The sequence below is a fragment of the Suricata suricatta genome, chromosome 10 (genome assembly GCF_006229205.1).
Source record: "Suricata suricatta isolate VVHF042 chromosome 10, meerkat_22Aug2017_6uvM2_HiC, whole genome shotgun sequence".
Taxonomy (NCBI): domain Eukaryota; kingdom Metazoa; phylum Chordata; class Mammalia; order Carnivora; family Herpestidae; genus Suricata; species Suricata suricatta.
Window position 1 is genome coordinate 107,011,356 of NC_043709.1, and position 21,140 is coordinate 107,032,495.

The 21,140-nt window shown below is 42.9% G+C and overlaps 1 long non-coding RNA gene across 1 annotated transcript; it reads right to left on the bottom strand.

Annotated features, from left to right (window-relative positions):
- Window positions 1-12,779: 12,779 nt before the first annotated feature.
- On the bottom strand, window positions 12,780-20,648 carry LOC115305519. Its single transcript, XR_003914823.1, has 3 exons — window positions 20,070-20,648; window positions 15,893-15,982; window positions 12,780-12,920 (listed from the first exon to the last, which is right to left on the bottom strand). It is a non-coding gene; the product is annotated as an uncharacterized LOC115305519 (long non-coding RNA).
- Window positions 20,649-21,140: the final 492 nt, after the last annotated feature.

The window sequence follows — 21,140 nt, forward strand, 5'->3', positions numbered from 1 at the left end:
CCTGCCCATCGTGGAAGAAGCAGTACGCGAGAATGCACATCTTCTCTCACCACCAAGCACAGCAAGGCTGGGTGCACCCAAAGTCCAGGGATGGTCCATAGAGATGGCAAAAGGTGATTGCATTCAGGTATCATCCAGCATCGGCTTTGATTATCTTCCAGAGGAGGCAACAAGGAAAGCTCTGTCACCACTCCTATTTTCATTGAGCTTTTGTAGTCCATGATGAAAATAAAAGAGCAAGCTGCCAACATCTGATGCCCTGAAATTGACAGTGAGATAAAAGAGCACCTCTGTTGTTCTGCCAGCCAGCGGCAGCCAAGCCTTCTCCCCAGCCTGCCTTCTGCACTGGTGACACCACTGAATGGAACCCAGGGATACAATGTCACCACACCCCCAAGAAAGGTCTGAATCTACCATTGAAGGTGGTACTTCCATTACCTTTCACTGAGAGAACCATCTGGGAGGAGCTGGGACCAGGATTAGCCGGTGGAGCTGCATTCTTGGCCATCACATCAGGCATCTGATCAGTGGTTCATCTACTTTTATCAGTAAACAACTTACATTCGTGTAGTACTTTAGATTTTAGAAAGGCTTTTTATTCATTACTCCATTATATCCTCAAAACAATTATGAGAGGCAATTCCTGATTTTACAGCTAAGGAAGCCAAGAGGTTGAATGACTGGCTTTGCATGACCTAGCTCATGAATATCAACATCAAAATGGGAATTCAAGTATGTTGGGTATTTTTTATTATTAAAATTTTCAGATGTAAGAAGGGTAGAGAGAGTAGATCATACTCTATGTGCCCATGTCAACATCTTTCCAGATTTGCTTCATTTATTTTTGACTTGCTGGAGTCATTTCACAGACATCCCATCATTTCACCCCAAAGTGCTTGGTGTGCACCCTTAAAAATAAAACCACATGGGGACATCTGGGTGGCTCAGTCAGTGAAGCATCCGACTTCAGCTTGGGTCATGAAGTTGTGGTTTGTAGGTTCGAGCCCTGTGTCAGGCTCTGTGCTGACAGCTTGGAGCCTGGAGCCTGCTTCAGATTCTGTGTCTCCCTTTCTCTCTATCCCTCTCCTGCTCATGTTCTGTCTTTATCTCTCAAAAATAAATAAATGTTTTAAAAATTTAAAAATAAAGCCACCTGTCTTTCTGACTTTAAATCCCGTGGTCTGCCTACCACTCCCTACTGCACTGGCAGAACTCACTTGTGTCATACACGCCTGGCAAGCACATCCTGGGCCAGGTAAGCACTCAGTTCAACGACATGCAGTAATGTCTGGTTTCTGGCCTCTGCAGCCAGGGCAGCATTCACCATGATGGCTTTAGGCACTGTTCTCACCTTCCAAACGTGTTCCCTCTCCTGTTCCTGACTCTAGAACTTCATACCTCATCAGCAGGCGAGCTGAGAGAGCCATGTTGAGGTGTCTGATAAAATCAGGACTGGGCTGCCTCATGGAAACAGACCAAGTGCACCCCTTGAGGTATCAGCAAAGGGGGGGGCACTTGAAGAGTTTATAAAAGAATGGGTATGAAAAATTACAAACCCCATACCATATTCTTGAAAAAACAAGAACTTGATTGGTCTTTGTGATGCTTATCCTATGGTTTAGTGAGATTTGTGTACCGGATTTTCAAGGAGCTCTACAGCTTTTGCAGTATTTGGAGCCTCTGAGGGATCACTCTGACTCCCACCAGTATAGGAAGATAGAGTTCCAGCCTTGTTTTCAGATCCAGTGAAAGACCCTAGGTGCTTAGTAATTAGGAGAAGAATTTTCTAAAGCAAGACGATGGGATGAGATTCTCCTCCTCACAACTTGGCTGAGCACCAACTTTTCAAGTGGCATTCACTAAGGTTTATAAGGAGAACCAGGGTGGCTCAGTTGGTTAAGCGTCCAGCTCAGGCCGTGATCTCATGACTGGCGGGTTTGAGCCCCATGCGGGGCTCTGTGCTGACAGTGCAAGCCTGCTTGGGATTCTCTCCCTCCCTCTCTCTCTGCCCTTCCACTGCTCTCTCTCTCTCTCTCTCTCTCTCTCTCTCTCTTGCTCTCTCTCTCTCAAAATAAATAAACTTTAAAAGAAATGAAAAAGTTTGTGAGACTATTTTCCCGTTTGCTGTGACATCTACCACATCCCAAAATGAAGGACTCTGTTGTCATGGTGCTCCCGGATTCATGCGCCCATCCTACAAGACAGGTGTTTATAGCCTCACCTTTTGGGTCAGGATATTCCTCTTGAGAGATTCGGGTGAAAGATGTCCCAGAGTATCCTGCAAATTTCTCTGGAACAGGGAAATTCCAGTATGAGCAGTGGCTGTTGTCACAGTGTGTAAGAAGGTGGCCAAGCCTGACTTAATGCTCACAGTTCTTGGGATGAGCCTGGTCGGCCTGGAAGAACCACCGCAGTGCCGAGAGCCATCCTCACTTACCCCGGCTGCAGCATCTAAGATGCCTCATGTTTCACATGTAGGCACATTTGGGGTGCTGCCCCCAGGGCCTTCCACCCAGAGCCCCCAAGCTCTGGGATAGGGGCAAGCTGGAAGCCCAGCCCAGTGCATCGGCCAGCTGCATTGGAAAGCCTGCTAGAAGTCTGGGCGTGTTACAGCCAACAACTTTATACCATGCAGAGAACGTATACCAGACGCTGTCTTGAAGAATCTAGTCTCGAGAAGCAGTTTATTGATCTGGCAGATGATTAAACAACAACAGAGATGAGCTCAAGTGATGCTTTGGTTTTTCCATCCTGAATGTGATCTGAAATTTCCTTGGGGGATCATTAGCCTGTCTGGTGCTGCAGAAGAAGCAGATGACTCCTCAGTGCAGTCAGCGGTCACAACAGTGTCCTGTCAATGTGTCCTGGCTCTTGCCTGTTTTCAGCAAGATACCCTGGGAGCGACACGTGCCATCCTGGATGTGGGGCATGCCAAGCCCTCATTCCAGATCATGCCTTTGCCAAAGGAGCCCACATGCAGTCTCTAGGATGGGCTCTGTTCCCCTTCTCTCTGTTTATGGGACGGGGGGAATGCTTATTGGACTGGCTGTAAAGTTTTAAGCCTGTTCCAAAAGAAAAAAGAGGAAAAAAAAAACTGGCCTGTACACAAGGCAAAGAGCCGACCACTTCCAGCGGTAGGGAAGAGGGATGGAATTTGGGCTGGTGTGCATGGACTCACCTGGAGTTGTCATCTGAAACAGACATCACCACTGCCAAACCTTGGATGACCTAATGTGCTGCACAGCACATTACTTGGACTTGTCACTAAGCAGGTATGCTCTGGTTTGAGGAGAAATTACAGGGGGTTCAATGCTCAGGCAGCAGATTATTTACAACCTGTTCCTAATGCAAGGGCTTTTACAGCGGTGGTTTTGTGGACAAAAGTACATATTAAAAGGCTAATGTAATCGCTCATGTTGGCAGTGAAATACAACCAGATTGGGTTTCAGCAGGACACCTATAGCAATGGGGCATGCTGCAATCGAATTAGGGAGTGAACAGCTCTCTCCTGGAACAGATTACATACTGCCCAGGCCAGCACTCGGAGAGCCTGAATAGCAAATGAATCCTGACAATTACCTTCTTCAAAGTAGAATTCTCTTTCCTCCTCTTACATGCTTTCTGACACCAGAGTTGGAATTGCATACTTAACGCTCTTTTATGCAGGACTCCACACACCAGCTCCCGAGCTACCGAGGAAAGCCAACTCTGCTTTGGAAACCCCGAAAAACAACAACGAGACCTAAATTCCCCTTTCACTTCAAAGTTCTCTGCAGAACTTGCTTTAGAGTAAAACCGCTGTGTCCCAGAAAAGCACTCTTACACACAATTACATTGGACCGCATCAAAGGGAACTTCTTTAGATGTTTTTTAAGGGGGGGTGTTGTGCATTTTTAAAGATAAAATGAGCCCCGTTTACCACCCCCACCCCCGACTCCCTCAGCCCTGGCAGCCCACTGTTTTTTGTCAAAGATAGTTGTAGTTACAGCTCATTAATCATCTGCCGCCCAGACGGACCCTGCCAGGAATGCTGATAGCATCGGGGCCGCAGGGAGCAGTCTGCACAGACAGGACGGGACGGGTGGCCTGGCGACATTCTCTGCAGCCCAGTCTGCCAGGCCACCAGCCCAAGACCTTCTGTTTCTTCATTCTTTTCCATAGATTGGGAGCTCACGCTCTCACTGAGGCTCAGATCAGCTGCCCAGGCACTCTGATGGTGGAGTCCTTAGTACCTGAGTAGTAATGGCACTCCCAGGCCAGCCTCAGTGCTGGCATTATGGAAGCAATGAGAAGCAGTCAACATCTTTATTTAAGACATTCACTGTGCTGGGGGTGCGGGGTGGCTCAGTCGGTTAAGTGTCTGACTTCAGCTCAGGCTCAGGTCATGATCTTACGGTTTGTGGGTTCGGGCCCCATGTACAGCTCTCTGCTGTCACCACAGAGTCTGCTTCAGATCCTCAGTCTCCCTTTCTCTCTGCCTCTCCCCTGCTCTTTCTCTCTCTCTCTCTCTCTCAAAAGTAAACAAACAATTTTTAAAAATTAATTTAAAAAAGACATTCGCTGTGCAGATTATGCTCTGGATAAGCAAGTGAGTTTTGTTCTATCATGACATTAACAGAGCAATTCTATTTCTGGATATCAGCTAGACTCATTTGTGAATTAAAGAGCATACCCACAAACATAGGCACATACTCACACACTCGGAGGAAGAATGCAGTGTTTACATATTGACCATAGATTCCGAACCCAACATTGGGACAGCTAGTGTAGTATGCAATGGCAGTATTGTTTTATCTGGAATAAGTATACATATCAAAGGCATGCACACACAAAAATTCAATGGATAATATATTGAAATCCTAAGTTCTCAAGATAAGAATTTTCAATAAGCAAATAATTTGCTTTTCTCCTAAAGAGATAACTTAACATCAAATGATCACTTTAAGACCCAATGATAGTTTTTAAAGAGAGCCTTAACTTGTTCACAAATATCTTTAAGTACTCTTGAGAAGCAAGATTTATTGCACTTTAGAGGTGAAAATTTGGAGGCCATAAGATGAGAGGCCTACCCCATGTCACTTGGGGAAGTCTCATTCTGTGACACTCTATTTAACACCCATTCCATTAGCCCCCTGCCAATGACGCTCATTTCCTTCCTCAGACACTGACTTTAATGGACATAAAGTCCAATGTTGGCATATATCAGACCTTACTTCCTTTACCAGTTCTCTGTTTCAGGGAGATGTAGGGGGAGAGGGAGACAAACCCAGACAGAAGGGTTAGGATGGAGAGTCAGGTTTACTGTGTCTGGATTTCCCTGCATGGAGGGACTTGCTACCTGAAGTTAGCTGGGATCTTGTGAATATTCTAAGTCACACAGGAGGAGGGATTTTATGAGTCATGGGATTGTAAAATTCTTAATTAAAGAAAAGATTTCAGGGATAAATGTAGCACCCCTTCTTTGTTTTAATGCCGACCTATCCATCAGCCAGTATTATTACCCAGTTAGGAAGCCACGTGCCCCGTGGATAGGCTGCCAGCCTAAGAAGTATACCATCTACTCAGCCTAATTCAATGTTATGAAAAGCTTGTTTTAAAGAAAGTCCCAGGGGCGCCTGGGTGGCTCAGTCAGTTAGGCCTCCGACTTCGGCTCAGGTCAGACCTCACGTTTGTGGGTTCACGTCGGGCTCTGTGTTGACAGCTAGATCAGAGCCTGGGGCCTGCTTCCGGTTCTGTGTCTCCTTCTCAATCTGCCCCTGCCCCTCTCATGCTCTGTTTCTCTCTGTATCAAAAGTAAATAAAACATTTAAAAAAAATAAATAAAATAAAAAATAAAGAAAGTCCCAGAAGGGCACCTGGGTAGCTCAGTCTGTTAAGCATCTGACATCAGTTCAGGTCATGGTCTCACAGTTTGTGGGTTCAAGGCCTGTGTTGGGCTCTGTGCTGACAGCACAGATCCTGGAGTCTATTTCAGATTCTGGGTCTCCCTCTCTGCCCCTTCCCCACTCATGCTCTTTCTCTCTCAAAAACGAATAAATGTTAACAACAACAACAGCAAATTCAAAAAAATCAAGTCCCAGAATTTAGATTATCCAAGCACACAGAAGCTTGTTTATAAACAAGAACATTTACAAAAGATCTTAGGCAAAATATTAAGATAGAGAAAGATGCTTCCAGAGACGTGCAAGTGACTCACAAGTGCACAGACATGCCACGTTAGACACTGGGAGGTAGGCACTTGACTCGCATGATTCTGGGACCTCACCGACTCTCCCGTTATCCCATGACTGAACTCCAGAGAAGGTGGAACCAGAGAACTGTAAATGAGAGTTTTCAAATGAAGAGGCACACAGAAGGCCTCGAGGTGATGAGTGGGGTTTTGACGAACGCTTTTAGACAAGTAACTTTCATTAGTGTTAATATGAGCCAGCCTTCCTAAAACCAACTCGTAAGCAAGTCAAGTAACTACTCCTGAAGGTATAAAAACAAAGTCCTCTCTCTTTACATTTGGGGAAAACAAAAGGAAGGAAAATTTAACAGCAGGGTCCAGATACGCCACAAGACTCTTGCCATGAATGAAAGTTTTTATTTAAAAGATAAAGCAAGCTCTGGGCATCGATCATAGTCCCTCTCTGTGAGATAACAGCCATGGCATTGATAGAAAAGAAAACTCTCAGAGAAGCCAAGACTTTTCTTGTCAAAGCACGGAGTTTATTTTCTAGCCACCAAGCTCGGTCCTTCTGACCTTGCCTGCCCTTAAGGTAAATGAGATAATAGAAGAGGAAGTGAGAGATTGAATCAGATAGCCAATGTGTGAGAAGAATGAGAAAGGCATTTAAGGGGAATCCACTCCACCCAGATGCTTTTAGTAAAAGGGTGCCTGCCTCATTGCTTCCCACTGTATTGAAAATGTAGAACAGTTTTTACTTGGAATGGGTTTTATTTTTATTTATGACCTCGCGCAGTGGCTGCTATGTCACAGGCCACCGCCCCTCCATCAGCCCGGGGTGCGCTGGTGGTGCAGACGAGGCGGGGCACCAGGGAGAGAAAAGTAGCCCCGGGAGCTCACTGCCATCCCTTTTTCAGATGTGCTGGCAAGAGGGGCTCTGGCTGGCCCTGTAAAAGTGGCTCCAGAGCAAATCATTAGCACATCTAACCTCAATATTTTGAAATCCAGAAACAACATTGAGTCATGCTGGTCGTACTGTAAAGTTTTATTGCTTTTTTTTTTTTTTTAAACAGAGTCAAAAACAAGCGAGGGATCATGTGAATTATCTCTTTACATGTGTCAAGCCCAGGAATTTGGCACAAGGATCCCAAAGATGGAATGGAGCAGGGAAGCCATTGGGAATATGTCATTAGAGAAAAATTGCCCTGGGCTCAGGAATGTATGCACCTCATCAGGCGGGTTCTCTGTTGTCTGAACCACATACCTGGCATGGTGTCTGATCTTAGAAAAACTGGGGCTATAAATACCCTCCAGCCTGTACTAAAAATAGAGATTCATTTAAAGCAAAAGAATCCGCAGGGAAAAAGTACTGACCACTGCTAACATCTATTGGTGTCTTCCAGTATCTGTGTTGTCCTGACCGTGCTGTCTGTGAGCCTGCAGTCAGGGATCTTAGACGGGATTTTCAGGGGGAAAAAATGAAGGAAGGAAGGATTCTCTCCTGGGGAAAGCAGAGTATGCACTGATGACTGAAACGGCCCATCAGCATTTCCTAAACGCTTTCGTGGATTTCCAGGCCTACCTTCCCTAGAAACAGTCCGCCAAAATCACCTGTTCTGTCATCTTGGTAAAAATGCTTGGTTTCGGGAGAGTCCAAGAATGATTTCTCAGCCTACAGCATCCAAGACCATGAGAGCAGACCACTTTCCAAGGTTCCCAGGTGTTCAAGAGGACCTAACCAAACTGACCGTAATTCAAACTAACACCTTGCATAATGCAGAACATTAAACAGATGAGAAAATCCAATAAAGTATTTCTGAAGACAAACAAGAAGACTCACATTGCCAGGCACCAAAATAGGTTATAAAGCTACAGTAGTTAAACTAATATGACATTACAACGAAATGGACAGGGGCGTCTGCGTGGCTCAGTCGGTTAAGCGTCCAACTTCAGCTCAGGTCATGATCTCATGGTTCATGGGTTCAAGCCCCACATCCTGCTCTGTGGTGACAGCTCAAAGCCTGGAGCCTGCTTTGGATTCTGTGTCTCCCTCTCTCTCTGCCCCTTCCCCACTCACACTCTGTCTTTCTCCAAGAAAAAAAAAAAGTGTTAAAAAAATGTGAACGGACAAGGAAATCAATGTTTCAAATGTCTAGAACTGACTCCAAAATTCAGTATGATATGACCAAGCTCCTACGTCCATTTAGTGGGGAGCACATAGATAATAGTATAATTAGTTAGCTCTTCAGCAAACAGCAAGTTAGAGATATACCCCCATGGCTTATACCAAAAGAAATCCCAGATGATGTATTTAACACAAAATCATAAAAGAAGAAAATTTAACTGACTGTTTATATAGTTGTTTAATGAGAAGGGAAGGGTTTTTTTTAAAGCATGACCTAAGAGGCCGAAACCAAAGGGGAAAAAGAAATGGATGCAAAACAAAACACACATACAGAGAGAATAAAGGGTGAAGGGGTGAATAAGGAGTCTGGAAAAGAAGCCGTACACGCGGCCATGCTGTGCATACGGCAAAAACCGTTGGCTGGCTGCCCCAACAACCATTTGTGAACCCCTTCTCCCTTATGGATTTCCACCCTAAAAACTGAAAAAGTGCAATACTCACTTCTCCACCTGCAGACACAAGGGTCCATGTGATGCAAATCTGTGCACAAAGCTGTAAGAAGGGGGTGCATACCTCTTTGTCAAGCAGTTGACAGATCTCCACTTTTGTAGGGCTGCCTACTGGAGATTTATTTCACTTCAGTTATGCTAGATGAATAAAGTCTAAAGGTCTGCTGTACAGCATAGTGCCTAGGGTCAATCACTTCAAAATTTGTGCAGCAGGTAGGTCTCATGGTAAGCGTTCTTACCGCAAACAAAACAAAACAACAAACAAACAAAACCCACAAAGGGACCCAAGGAAATTCTGAGAGGTGTTGGGTATGCCTATCTTGACCATGGCATGGTATCAGGGTGCATGCATATGTCTAAACTTATCAAATTGTATGGCTAAATATGCACAGCTCTTTGTATAACAATTATACTTCAATAAAACTGTTAAAAATAAATAAACGTTATGTGTAGAATGTTAGAAAAAAAAAGGTTAGAAGAAGAGGTTGCCATTACTTCGTTTCTTCCCATCTTGAATGAGGGTGTGAGGCCTAGAGGGGGGCAGCCATTTTGTGAGTAGGGGAGAAGGTTAAAGGGGTCACAGATGATTTACCTTCAACATGAACAGCCTTCAGCAGGTGCCAGTCTCCTGGTTATAGAAGAAAAACTAAGCCCTGTTTGTCTCAGTCAACTTTAATCTGGTTCTTTATTCTTTTGTAGGAAACACATCCCTAACTGAGAGAGCAGCAACAGTTAGAGAGCATTACACAAACTCATAATATACACCCAATCCCTTAATATCCAAAAGAAAAGTTGGGGGGGGGAGTGAGAATATGCATTCAAAAGATACTGGGCAGAATAACATTTTTATTTTATTTTTCAATGACTGTGCTATTTGGAATAAGAGGCTGTGATTCTAGAAATATTAATTTATAAACAGCCATGCCTGAATATTCTAGATAAGTAATCTTTTATGAAGCATCTAAAAAGCCCTATAATGACCAATTCTTGCTAGCAAACCAAAAACAAAAACAACAAAAATAAAAGCATATTATAAAAAACACATTTGAAAATATTCATTTTGGAGCACCTGGGTGGCTCAGTTGGTTAAGGATCTGACTCTTGATTTTGGCTCAGGTCACAATCTCATGGTTCGTGGGATTGAGCCCTGTGTTGGGCTCTGTGCTGATAGCATGGAGTCTATGTAGGATTCTTTCACTCTCTCTCTGCCCCTTCCCTGCTTGCGCTCTCTTTCTATCTCAAAATAAATAAATAAACTTTTTTTAAAAAAAAGAAAATATTCATTTTAACATTATATTGTCAAAATAAAAAGAGCAAAAACACAGCTGTGTAAATATGAGATTGATTAATAAATAATCACAAATCTATGCAATGAGACAAAACATGGCCATTGTATTACGCATGTTGCAGAAGAGCATTTAATAATACAGGACAATTGATGCTTTGTAGTTAATGGAAAAAACAAACTACAAGACATGGTACATGGTCATTTCTGTTGCGGAAGACAGACACCAAATCAATCTTGTTCATCATTGCATTCCCAGTGCCTAGTACAGAGCCTGCCATGTATTCATGTGGTTTTTAAACTTTGCTTAAATAAATTAATGCATGAAAGAAATGTAGTAAACTGCCACTAGAGGTTTTTTCTTTTTTTCTTTGATTAAACACATATCCTGTTTTTCATATTTTTTAAATTTTGCATTAAATATACATGACTTTTATAATGAGGAAAAAGTGAAAAGATAGCTAATGAAGTAAACTTTTCTTTTCCCCAATGCCACCTTTGCCTTTCTGTGGATGAAGATCATGGGTACCTTACTTCCATTGGCCGTGCTTGGGGTGGGGAGATCTGAGCTGCTTTCTGCATGTGCCTTTGCCTTGAGGCCCTGCTACAGGGGATGAGCAAAATCCATGGCCTGAATCCTTGCTGTCTGCATGATCAGCTTGCTGCTCTCTCCCCTCACCCCCCTGCTGACTTCCATGGAGGGCTCCTAGGATCCCCACTTTTCTGTTCACTATCCTCCTTTCTCTTCACCCCTCCACCAAGAATCCAAATGGATTTGCTCTGCATCCCATTACCTGTGTTCCTTCAATCTCTTTTGTGTTTGATAAAGTGACACAAAGTTATCATGAATAGGTGCTTTTACTCCTCCTTTCCAAGCTAATATTTTCAGCAGAAAATAGCTCTGGTGCAACCCAATTTGGGCCCAAATGGCAGAAATCGGAGGGTGATGCTCGCCCATGAAGTATCTAGACAGGTTCAGGTCTAAGACACTGGGTTGGTCTCAAACATGAAGGGTAGGCCAGGTCAGTTCCTGGAGAGCAAAGGCAATTGGAATGGAATTGGGGTAGGAATATAGCAAGTTATGACAAACTTACTCCCCTCGACCCTGTTTCTACCATCCTTCTTTTTAAGGTAGATCTTTTGATGTGTGACTGGAGAGAAATCTATTGTCCTCACCGAGGGAGCCCTAAGACTTGTAGGATAATATTGCTTCTTCTTCTAGTCAACAAGGATCTGGGAGATCCTGCTGGTGCAAGCCTGTCCCTCTATGGTTGTGAATAGCTGTCTTACTTTCTCCACCTGCCTCTCTACCCAGGCTCCTTCCCACTTGACAATTCCCAACCATCACACCAATTGTTCATTGTTCTTTACTTTTTATATTTTTTAATGTGTTTATTCATTTTTTGAGAGACAGAGAGAGACTGTGAGCTGAGGAGGGGCAGAGAGAGAGGGAGACACAGAATCTGAAGCAGGCTCCAGGCACAGAGCCCGATGTGGGGCTCAAACCTAGGAACCATGAAATCATGACACAAGCCAAAGTCGGACGCTTAACCAGCTGAGTCACCCAGGTGCCCTCAACTATTCACTAAGTATTCCTGCCTTGTGAAAACCCTGCTCTTGCCATCAGCCTCAATGTTTAAAATACATTCCACCCACCCTGTACTTCTGTGGAGTCAAAGTCCCCACAGCCATTGGCTTGGTGCTGTTTTGGAAGTCTTGCCTCTCACAGCAGAAGGAAATAGAGGAGACATTCAGAAATGAAGAGAAAATCAAGATGGAAAGGGGAAGAACAGAACAAAGAGCTGAGGCAGGGGTCCGGGGCCTCTGGAATTCTGTCAGGTGTTCAGCTGAGGGGTAGCAACTACGCCGTCAAGCATTTCATAAAAATGGGCCCAAATCACTGAGGGACACTCAAATGTTCACCATTCCAGGACTTTTCAGCTTTGCGGGATCCACCCAGACCACCATAGTCCCCCAGGCTTACAAGGGACAGACGTCTGAAAGCACGGCAGGACTGCCTGCCCAGAGGAGGCCACGACATGGGAGAGAGGAGATCCATGTTTCCATCATCCTCCTTTTTTCTCAAAGGCTGCTCACTCTCCCTACAGTCTCATGAAACCTCCTTGGGTCCCCATCTTGCCTTGGCAAACCTGGGGAAAACTCCCCACACCTTGGGTCCCACTTCTGTTTTCCAACTCATGGGCCAGCAGCTGGCCCATGGGGCATTGAAAGTCTTCCCAGGGAGCCCCCCGGTCTTCCCAGCACTGGGCTTCACCATGGAAGGAAGGGCTCTGGTGAGCTGTGCCCTGAACATGGGCTCAGGAAAGGCAGGGTGAGTATCTACTATTTAGAAACATTATGCTGAGGTACAAAGAGGAATACAATGCCCTCAAGAGACTGGCAGACCACAGTGTGCCCAGTCACCATATCCTGGCTCTCTCTAGTGACACTAGCGCATCTCACTGAGGAGGACACCCAGGTACAAAGCCATCAAACAGGCTGCTCTTGTGTTCAGACAGTTGATACTTCGGCTTTTAGGCTCCCTCCACAGATCAACTTTCCATTAAGTAGAATCAATGGAAGAAGTAGGACACACCACAGAGAATTACAAAAGCTTTTTAAAATCTCTTCCTACATATTTTTTAAAAATACCTAGTTAGGAATTTATTAAAAAACGCATCTTTTCTACACTTGTACCTGCACATTTTGTTCCCGTTGCATCCCCCTGCTCATTTCAGCAGCTATGAAAAACAGGTTCTTGTGTTGTTTCCAACTTTTGCTGGGTCTCATCAAGCTGAGTTAAAGATACTGCATTTTGAGGGCAGGGGTGATCTGGAATGCAAAAGGAATAAAGTTTGGAGCAATGTTTTCAAAGTAAAACTTCTGTGGCAACTTAGAGTGTTCTGGAAGTTCACAGGGTTATCCAGGGCCAGCTTTTGTTTACAAAGTGCAGAGGCTCATGGACTGTTCTAAATGGGCATATGTGTGTGTAGAAGCACTATTGTAGCAATTAGTCAACACAGGCACACAGTGTGTGCAAGAGTGTGAAGCTTAAACGCCATACATACATATATTTCACATTTAAATATATGTATAGAAATGTAAAAAGATGTATGTGTCTACCTAGATCTGTAACACAGATATAGACAGGATAAGTTGACAGCATCCAATAATGCTCTCTCTCTCACCAAGGGGCAGTCATGACTCTGCAGTAGGCAGGGCAGGCTGACCAGAGGGAGGTCATATTGATTTTCTTGCTTGGCCTCAGAGAGAAAGAACACTGCTATGCCCCTATCATATGCTGAAATACTAGGAAATTGAGGAGCCTGTGTTTTGCACCCTGTTGTGAAAAGCATCTGTTAATTTTCTGCCAGAAACAGGAATGGCTTTTGCCCAGAGGTCCCACACCGAATCTTCTTTCCTTGCCTTTGCACCTATAAACATGAGATTCATACTTATGTGAAAAATATGCTAGTTGTGAATGAGAGAACCTAGAGAAACCCTAGAAGACAAGAATGCAAATTTCAACAAATTAAGGAAAGCAAGGAAAGTGGAGAGTACAAGTAGTCTAATTAGAACGAACCCCTTACTTCGCTTTGCCTCGAAGGCAATCTGGAGTCTTGGCCACTTGGTTTGCCAAGTGAAATGTTTTTTCTGCTCTGCCATTGACCCAGCAAGTTACATGGTGTGTAGTTTTATTGAAAAGTCATGTGCAAAATGTCTCCAAAGCAGCAATGAGGATGAGACTACTTGCTTCAGTCTCTTTGAAAAAACCAACACTGGGAGCATGGGCTAGTTCACTGATGAAATGGCCAATATTCTGGGCTCTCTGAGCATCAGTTTTCAAAGAAGCAAACAATGGTCATAAATCTTTGCAATGAGCAAGTACAGTATTTAGCCTGACTTACCCTCATGGTGTGTGTGTGTGTGTGTGTGTGTGTGTTTATGTGTGTCTTGTTTTTGTTCCCTAGTCCTGGGATCCATCTCCATTTCTGTACTTGTTTTGTTTATAATTCCAAAATGCAAATTGTGACTTGCTGCCTGGGAACACTACAAAGTCCTTCCTCACAAACACTGAGGAAACAGAAAACTCACAGATTTCCCACAAAAGTGGCTTTCCACTCCTATCAGATACGATGATTTTCATAACGGGTTCACAGAAAATAAAACACTTTTTTTTTCCAGTGGGAAATAGGAGACTCTGAGATCCACCTGAAGTAATAGAAGAAACAGGGCTTAGGGGCCTCTTTACCAACTTAAAAAAAAAAAAACCTTAAAAACAAAACTTCTTGAATTTTAACAGAATTTTATAGAAATTTTAGGACTTTCCATAAGATACACAGTCATGGTGTTGAAGAGCCAAACTAACGCCATGACAGCCTTCAAATAAGCCTCAGAAACTAGAAGGCCTAAGTTTCTGTTTCCCCAGGTGTGACTCAGCAGCAACAGGAGGAAAAACAACGCACCCATTGCCCAAGCATACCACCCCTAGCCGGAGCCAATCATAAGACGCCTGATGTTCCCACTGTTTTAGTGAGCCTGCTTAGTTTTAAATTAACCAATCACCCTGCACCTTGCCGACCCCTGCCGATGCGCCGCCCAATCATTTTGTAATCCTTGCGCCTCACTCCACCCTTCACCCCATCCCTCGCCCCTATTGTATTAAAAACCCTGTCCAACTGATGATTGGGGCTCTCAGCACGGATCCACTGTGTTGGTGAGGTCTGAGAGACCGAGCTTAAGCCCGAATATACGCCCTTTGCTTTTGCATAGGTGATTCAGACTCCCTGGTGGTCTTGGTTTTTGGAGACCCCGTAATCTGGACATAACAGTGTCTATCATCACATTAAAAAGATGATCCCATACATTTGTCCTTTTTTCCATAAAACAGGGCTTCCATTTTCTATAGTTCTCATAGAAAGGTGGATACAAGAGTTAGAGCAGGAGAGGATATAAATTAGGAATGGAAAAGTTCCCAGCGCTGGTTATCTTTCTCCTTACTCTCCAGAAAGCTCTCTTTGTCAGCTTAGACATGGTTGGACACAAAAATTCTACTTTATTCTGGAAACATGAAGATGTTCCTCTCAGCACCAAGGACTGATAGCATCTGTCCAACAGTCTAGGAAGGGTCCTTCGTGTCCAAGAGTCTCTTCTTAAATGCCCAGCTCAGTGTTTCTGCCATAATCACTGTGACCAAATGCTTCATATATCCAACTCACTTTCAAGTCTGGCTGACTTCTAATGAGGACTGAGAAAAGGCTGGTCAGGAAGGTGAGTCTTTAAGAAATGACATCAAAGGTCATCCCTTTCTCTCTGTGAAGTAATTTGAGTTCTTTTGTAATCCAAATCTCATCCCCAGTGCACTCCAGCTGGGACCTGATTCACAATACTGGTCTCCTTTTTAAGGTTAAATCACAGAAGACTCATTTTAAAATACAAATACTTCATTCAAGAGGGACCAAGTCCAGTGAACTATGATTAAATTTGAGCAAGAAAAACAGAGAATGAGCATTGGAAGGAAGGACAGAGGTAGTCAAACGTCATTATAATTTAGGCATAGACAAAGATTTGAAGAATGTGGTTTTGCTAAGACTTGTGGGCCTGGATAGAAAGGTATAGCAAAGTCAACCTAGCACAGCAAGAGGGTGCTGGACGCAGATGGAATTCAACACCGAAGGGGATGAGGTGGTAGTGAGACAGCAAGAAAGTCTTCTGCTAGATAATTCTACCTTATCTGTGCTGTCCAGATAAGGATATTGTCTTTAAGATTCTGATCAATCATGACTGTCTAACTCCAGACTTACCAACATCCGACCACAGAGCATGAATATGACCCCAGCATCCCTTGTATCAGCATTTATCACCAACGTGGTGGTCAGTTTTCTGAGCCTCCACTCCAGATAACATGAAAAAGCAATGGAAATGAAATTAATAAATGCACCATATGTCAACTCCTTGCTCAAGTTGTATTTCAAATTAATGAGTTCCTCTAGAAATGTGTATTGCTATAGGACATTTGGAGGGAAACATCTGAAATAAAATGACTTTATGTGTCTAGGAAAACAATATTCCTGGAAATGAGTCAAAATCTACCTAATTCAAAGAACATCAAATATTTTTTTTAATCGTGCCTTCTTAAGGAAAATAAAGAAATGACACAGAAGTAAGTCTTTTGTGTGTTTTTGATGGGGACATTGTATTATTAGGATTTTGAGTAAGTCTGAGTTTCTCTTTGAAACGATAAAACCCATAATGAAGATGTGTTAAGCAGCACATTTATCTGTTAGTGAAACAGTTCCTTGAGAAATGAGATGACACGAGTATTTTTGGTTTTCAAAAAATCTATTTCTGGCCTTTTTCAGCTAGTATTTAACTGCAACGAAACATTTTCCACAGATTGAACCAGACACCTCAGGATCTTATTTGTAACCCATTGGGACAGGGGAGTTCATGGCAGTAGAATGATTTCAGCTTCCCTGGAAATGCAGAAATGAACCAGGATTTGCCAAGTTGGAAGTGTTTTGACAACCATCTAATGTGGGGCTTCTTAAAGCAGGTCCACACGGAGCTTTGGGAGTGAATTCCCTGTGCATGTTTGCATGTTTATGTGTGAATATACATTCTCCCAGGGCCATGGTTTTCATCAGATTCTGAGAAGACAACTCCAAAAAGGTTAAGAACCACTGGTATAAAGTAAAATAAAAGTGAAAGAGTCAGTTAGAAACAGAAGTGTATTTTGGAAAGAACAAATATTGTGGAATTGAATAATTACAGTACAGGAAGGATTTGTTTACTCCAACATTTTCCTGAGGACGTGGCGCCGAAGTCTGGGGAAGGGAAAAGGCAGAGCCTCATTCCTATGGGATGAAGGCAGCCACCGAGCAGACTCAGTGTCCCCAAAGGCAAGGTTTACTTTTAGGATTTTACAAATGTATGATAGGATAAAAGGTCTAGACTCTCTGAGTCCAGAAACAGAGATGAAAGAGTTCAGGGGGAGAAGAACAACATGTGAGAAGCAGATCTAATGTCAGCGAGAACAGGCTTGGAAGGATTCAGATCAGCACTGTTTTCTACTTGAAGTTTGAAATTAGGTAATGGAAGAGAATATATCACAAACAAAATGAACCCTTTGTAATTGTTTCGGACTCCATTTTTGTAAGAGGATGTCATCTGGCCTATCGGTGTTGAAGTTAGTGTCTTTCAACGTCACTGTGGTCAAAACTCAAGACTGAAGGTAATATAAGGCACATCCTCACCACACACCTACATACACACCAAACCCAGTTAGAAGAGAAAGAGTGTGTTAGGGTTCTCCAAAGAAACAGAATTAACAGGAGATATATAGAAAATAAGGAATTGGTTTATGCAGTCATGGAGGCCAAGTCCCAAGACCTGCAGTCAACAAACTGGAGACCCAGGAGAGTCCGTGGTGTAAGTTCTAGTCCAAAGACCAGCAGGCTTGAGACCCAAGAGCTGATGTTTCAATTCAAGTCTAAAGGCAGGACAATACTAATGTCCCAGTTCAAGGCAGTTAGTTAGCCAAGAGGAGTTCTTACTCAGTCCTTGTGTTCTATTCAGACCTTCAATTGATTGGATGAAGCTCACCCACACTGGGGAGGGGCATCTGCTTTATTTAGTCTACCAATTCAAATGTTAACCACATCCAGAAAGGCACTCACAGACACACCTAGAACAATGTTTGCTCGAATGTCTGAGTACCCCATGGCCCAGTCAAGTTGACACATAAAATAAACCATCACAAAAAGATTGATTCTTTTTAACAGATACCCCACTTCCTATATATCCGAAAGACTATTTGCCTCTTTGAAACCACCAATTCAATAAACTTTACAGTTCTGATAATACTGGTTGGCCTTCCCTGAGCACTTACTGCATGCCAGAAAATATCTGGACACATCTCATGGATTGACTCCCTTCATCCTCATCGCAACTATAAAAAGAAGATTCTACTCTTCTCCCCACTTTAAAGATTAGGAAACTGAGGAACAGAGAACCGATAATTATGCCAGAAGCAAGGAAAGGAGCTGGGTTTCAAATACAGCCAGAGCCTTGCTTGGTCTTGGTCCCAGAGCCCTTCTTCCAACTGCCTCTCATCTTGTGTCCTGCATTTACTCTGGTCCTATAATGCTTCCATAGCTCAAAATGCCTGGTGCTTTTGTAACTTCTTCCTGCTTGTATGGACTACTTTGAAATATATATTATATATTGAATAAATATAATACTATAAATAAATAAGCATAAACATAAATAGTATAAATAAATAATATAAACACATATGTCTGTGTATATCTTTTAAAGCTAAATTTAATTTGATATTGCATCTGCCTATGAAGGTGGTTGATGAGCTCTCATAATACTAACTATAACCTAACAAGGTGGGTCATAACCTAACACAGTCTCTTCATATAGTCTCTCTAAAAACAGCAAAGGAGGGTTTGGTCAGTGACTCAAAGATGATATGAAAACATTCTATCCCAACCAAATAGGGCAGTAAGAACACTTAGTAACCAAATAGGGCAGTAAGAACACTTCACTGTTAGTGAATCTGGAAATTGCCAACAGTGTTGTGATTACACACATGAATCTCCTGCCTATATTCCAAATATATAGTATTAACAGGTTAAAATAAAGTAATTTTAAAAATCAAAACCAAAATAAAAATTAGACAAATGAACCCATGGGCAGGCCATGAATAGAACAAAATACAAAGCAGTAAGTGGGATTCATGATTGAAACATGCATGAAATCAGGGTCTAAGCTGGGGCTCCCCCTTTTGGACAGGGCCTCCATGCTGGGCTGTTAAGCTGCATAGAGCTGCTAGCTGATGTGGTGAGAAGAGATGGAGGCAGCTTTATGACCTTGAAGGAAGTCTGCCCTAGCTGGCTTAGGAACAGGAGCCACCACATCCCCACTTGACACACCAAAAGAAGAAATGTTTCCAAATCAGGGACCTTGAGGGGCAGAGACAATAATAAACTATCCAGATAGAGTCATTAACACGGGGAAAGGAAAACGTGCGTGTGTGTGTGTGCATGTGTACACACTGTGAGTACACATGCACCCACACACACCTTTCCAAGAAAGCTAACCCAAGAACAAGACATTATGAAACCAAGAAACAAAATCAGAAATATTTGAATCCAGAACAAGGAATATTACAAAAGGCAAAGACTAGAGTCTGAACAAAAATACATAAACTAAAATTTAAAACTAGACAGAAGGGATAATAAACATCGGATTTGTCATAGCCGCAGGAAGGAACAGCGCAGTAATATTGTTCTCGGGGCTCCAGAGTGAATCGTGGACAGGTAAAGAAATGGGAAATATAGAGAAGAGCCCAGGTAACCCTCCCTAAAGGACACAGTAGGAATTCCAGAAGCAGAGAATATACAGGATGGTGGAGTGGCAGTTTTTGGAGAACTAAAGGCTGAGGATTTTCCTGAATTGAAGGAAAAAAGAGCCCTCATCTATGTAGTGCATGCCAAGTGTGGAAAGGATAAAATAAATAAATAAAATCAAACTATACCTAGACACTTTGTAGTGAAACTATAGATCATCGAAGAGACATATTTTAGAGGTTTTAAGAAAAATACGATGAGTTTCCTACCATGAGTAACAGGTGGGTGATGTATTCGTTTTCTATGCCACAGAAAAAATTAACACAAGTTTGGCAGCTTAAAGCTACATGCATTTAAAAAAAAATTTTTTTTAATGTTTTATTTTTGAGAGAGAGAGAGACAGAGTGCTAGTGGAAGGGGCAGAGAGAGAGGGAGACACAGAATCTGAAGCAGGCTCCAGGCTCTGAGTGAACAGAGCCAGATGCCGGGCTCGAACTCCTGAACCATGAGATCAGGACCCGAGCTGAAGTTGGACACTCAACCAACTGAGCCACCCAGGCACCCTCATATGCATTTCCTCATCTCCCATTTACCATGGATTAACAGTCAGGGCACAGCTTACCTAGGTCGTGAGGCTGCAATCAAGCTGTCAGCCAGGGTTTGCATTTGGGGGCTCAGCTGGGAGAGGGTTCACTTCCAAGCCCATTCACATTGTCAGCAGAGTTCATTCTCTTGCAGTTATAGGACTCACAGTTATTTGCTTCTTCAATGCAGCAAGGAGAACGAGGCTCTAGACCCAGTCTCCTAGCGAGGCAGTCTTATGCAACATATCATCTCATATCATAATCCCAGCAGTGATCTCCCATCTCCCGGGCCATAGTCTATTGATTAGAAGCAAGCAGCCACATTCAGAAGGAGAGATTAAGAACACCAGTAGGGAAGATCATGGAGACCACGTGCAAGTTTGTATGCTATAGGTAATAGTCAATAATATTGAAAGACAATGGCAAAATATCCTCAAAGTGCTGGAGAAAGTAACTGTCAATCATACTAGGATAAATGATCATTCAGTCATGGGGGCAAATAAAATAATTTTCAAACAAAAGCTTAGAAAGTTGACTATCTATAGAATCTTCCTGAATTTTTAAGGAATATAGTGTTAGAAAATAAGTTGATACAGCTAATTACTATTAGTTAAATATTAATAATTGGGCCTTTTTAGTTTATTTATTTTGAGGGAAACAGGGACAAAACACAAGCAAGGAGGGGAGGGGCAGAGAGAGGGGGACAGAGGATCAGAAGTGGACTCTATGCTAACAGCAGAGAGCCTGATGCAGGGTTTGAACTCATGAACCACAAAATCATAAGCTAAGCTGAGGTCAGGTGCTTAATCAATAGCCACCTAGGTGTTCTGATTGTATTTTGTTTTTAAAGAGGTAGCTCTGAAATTCCACATGGCAATAACATGAAGCTGAGGAACAAGATGGAAAGTATGCAAAACATGCTAGCTTCCTAATAGTCCCTGTGCTGTTTGGGAGGGGGACAGAGGCACTGAATAACTTATCATTAGGGAAATATGAAATAAAATTAAACAAATTTTACCTTAAAAAGCAATACTATAAGCTGTAATATTTAAGCAAACATAGAGGGCCAAAAGGTAGATCCAAAACCACCACCACCACCAACAAAAAGC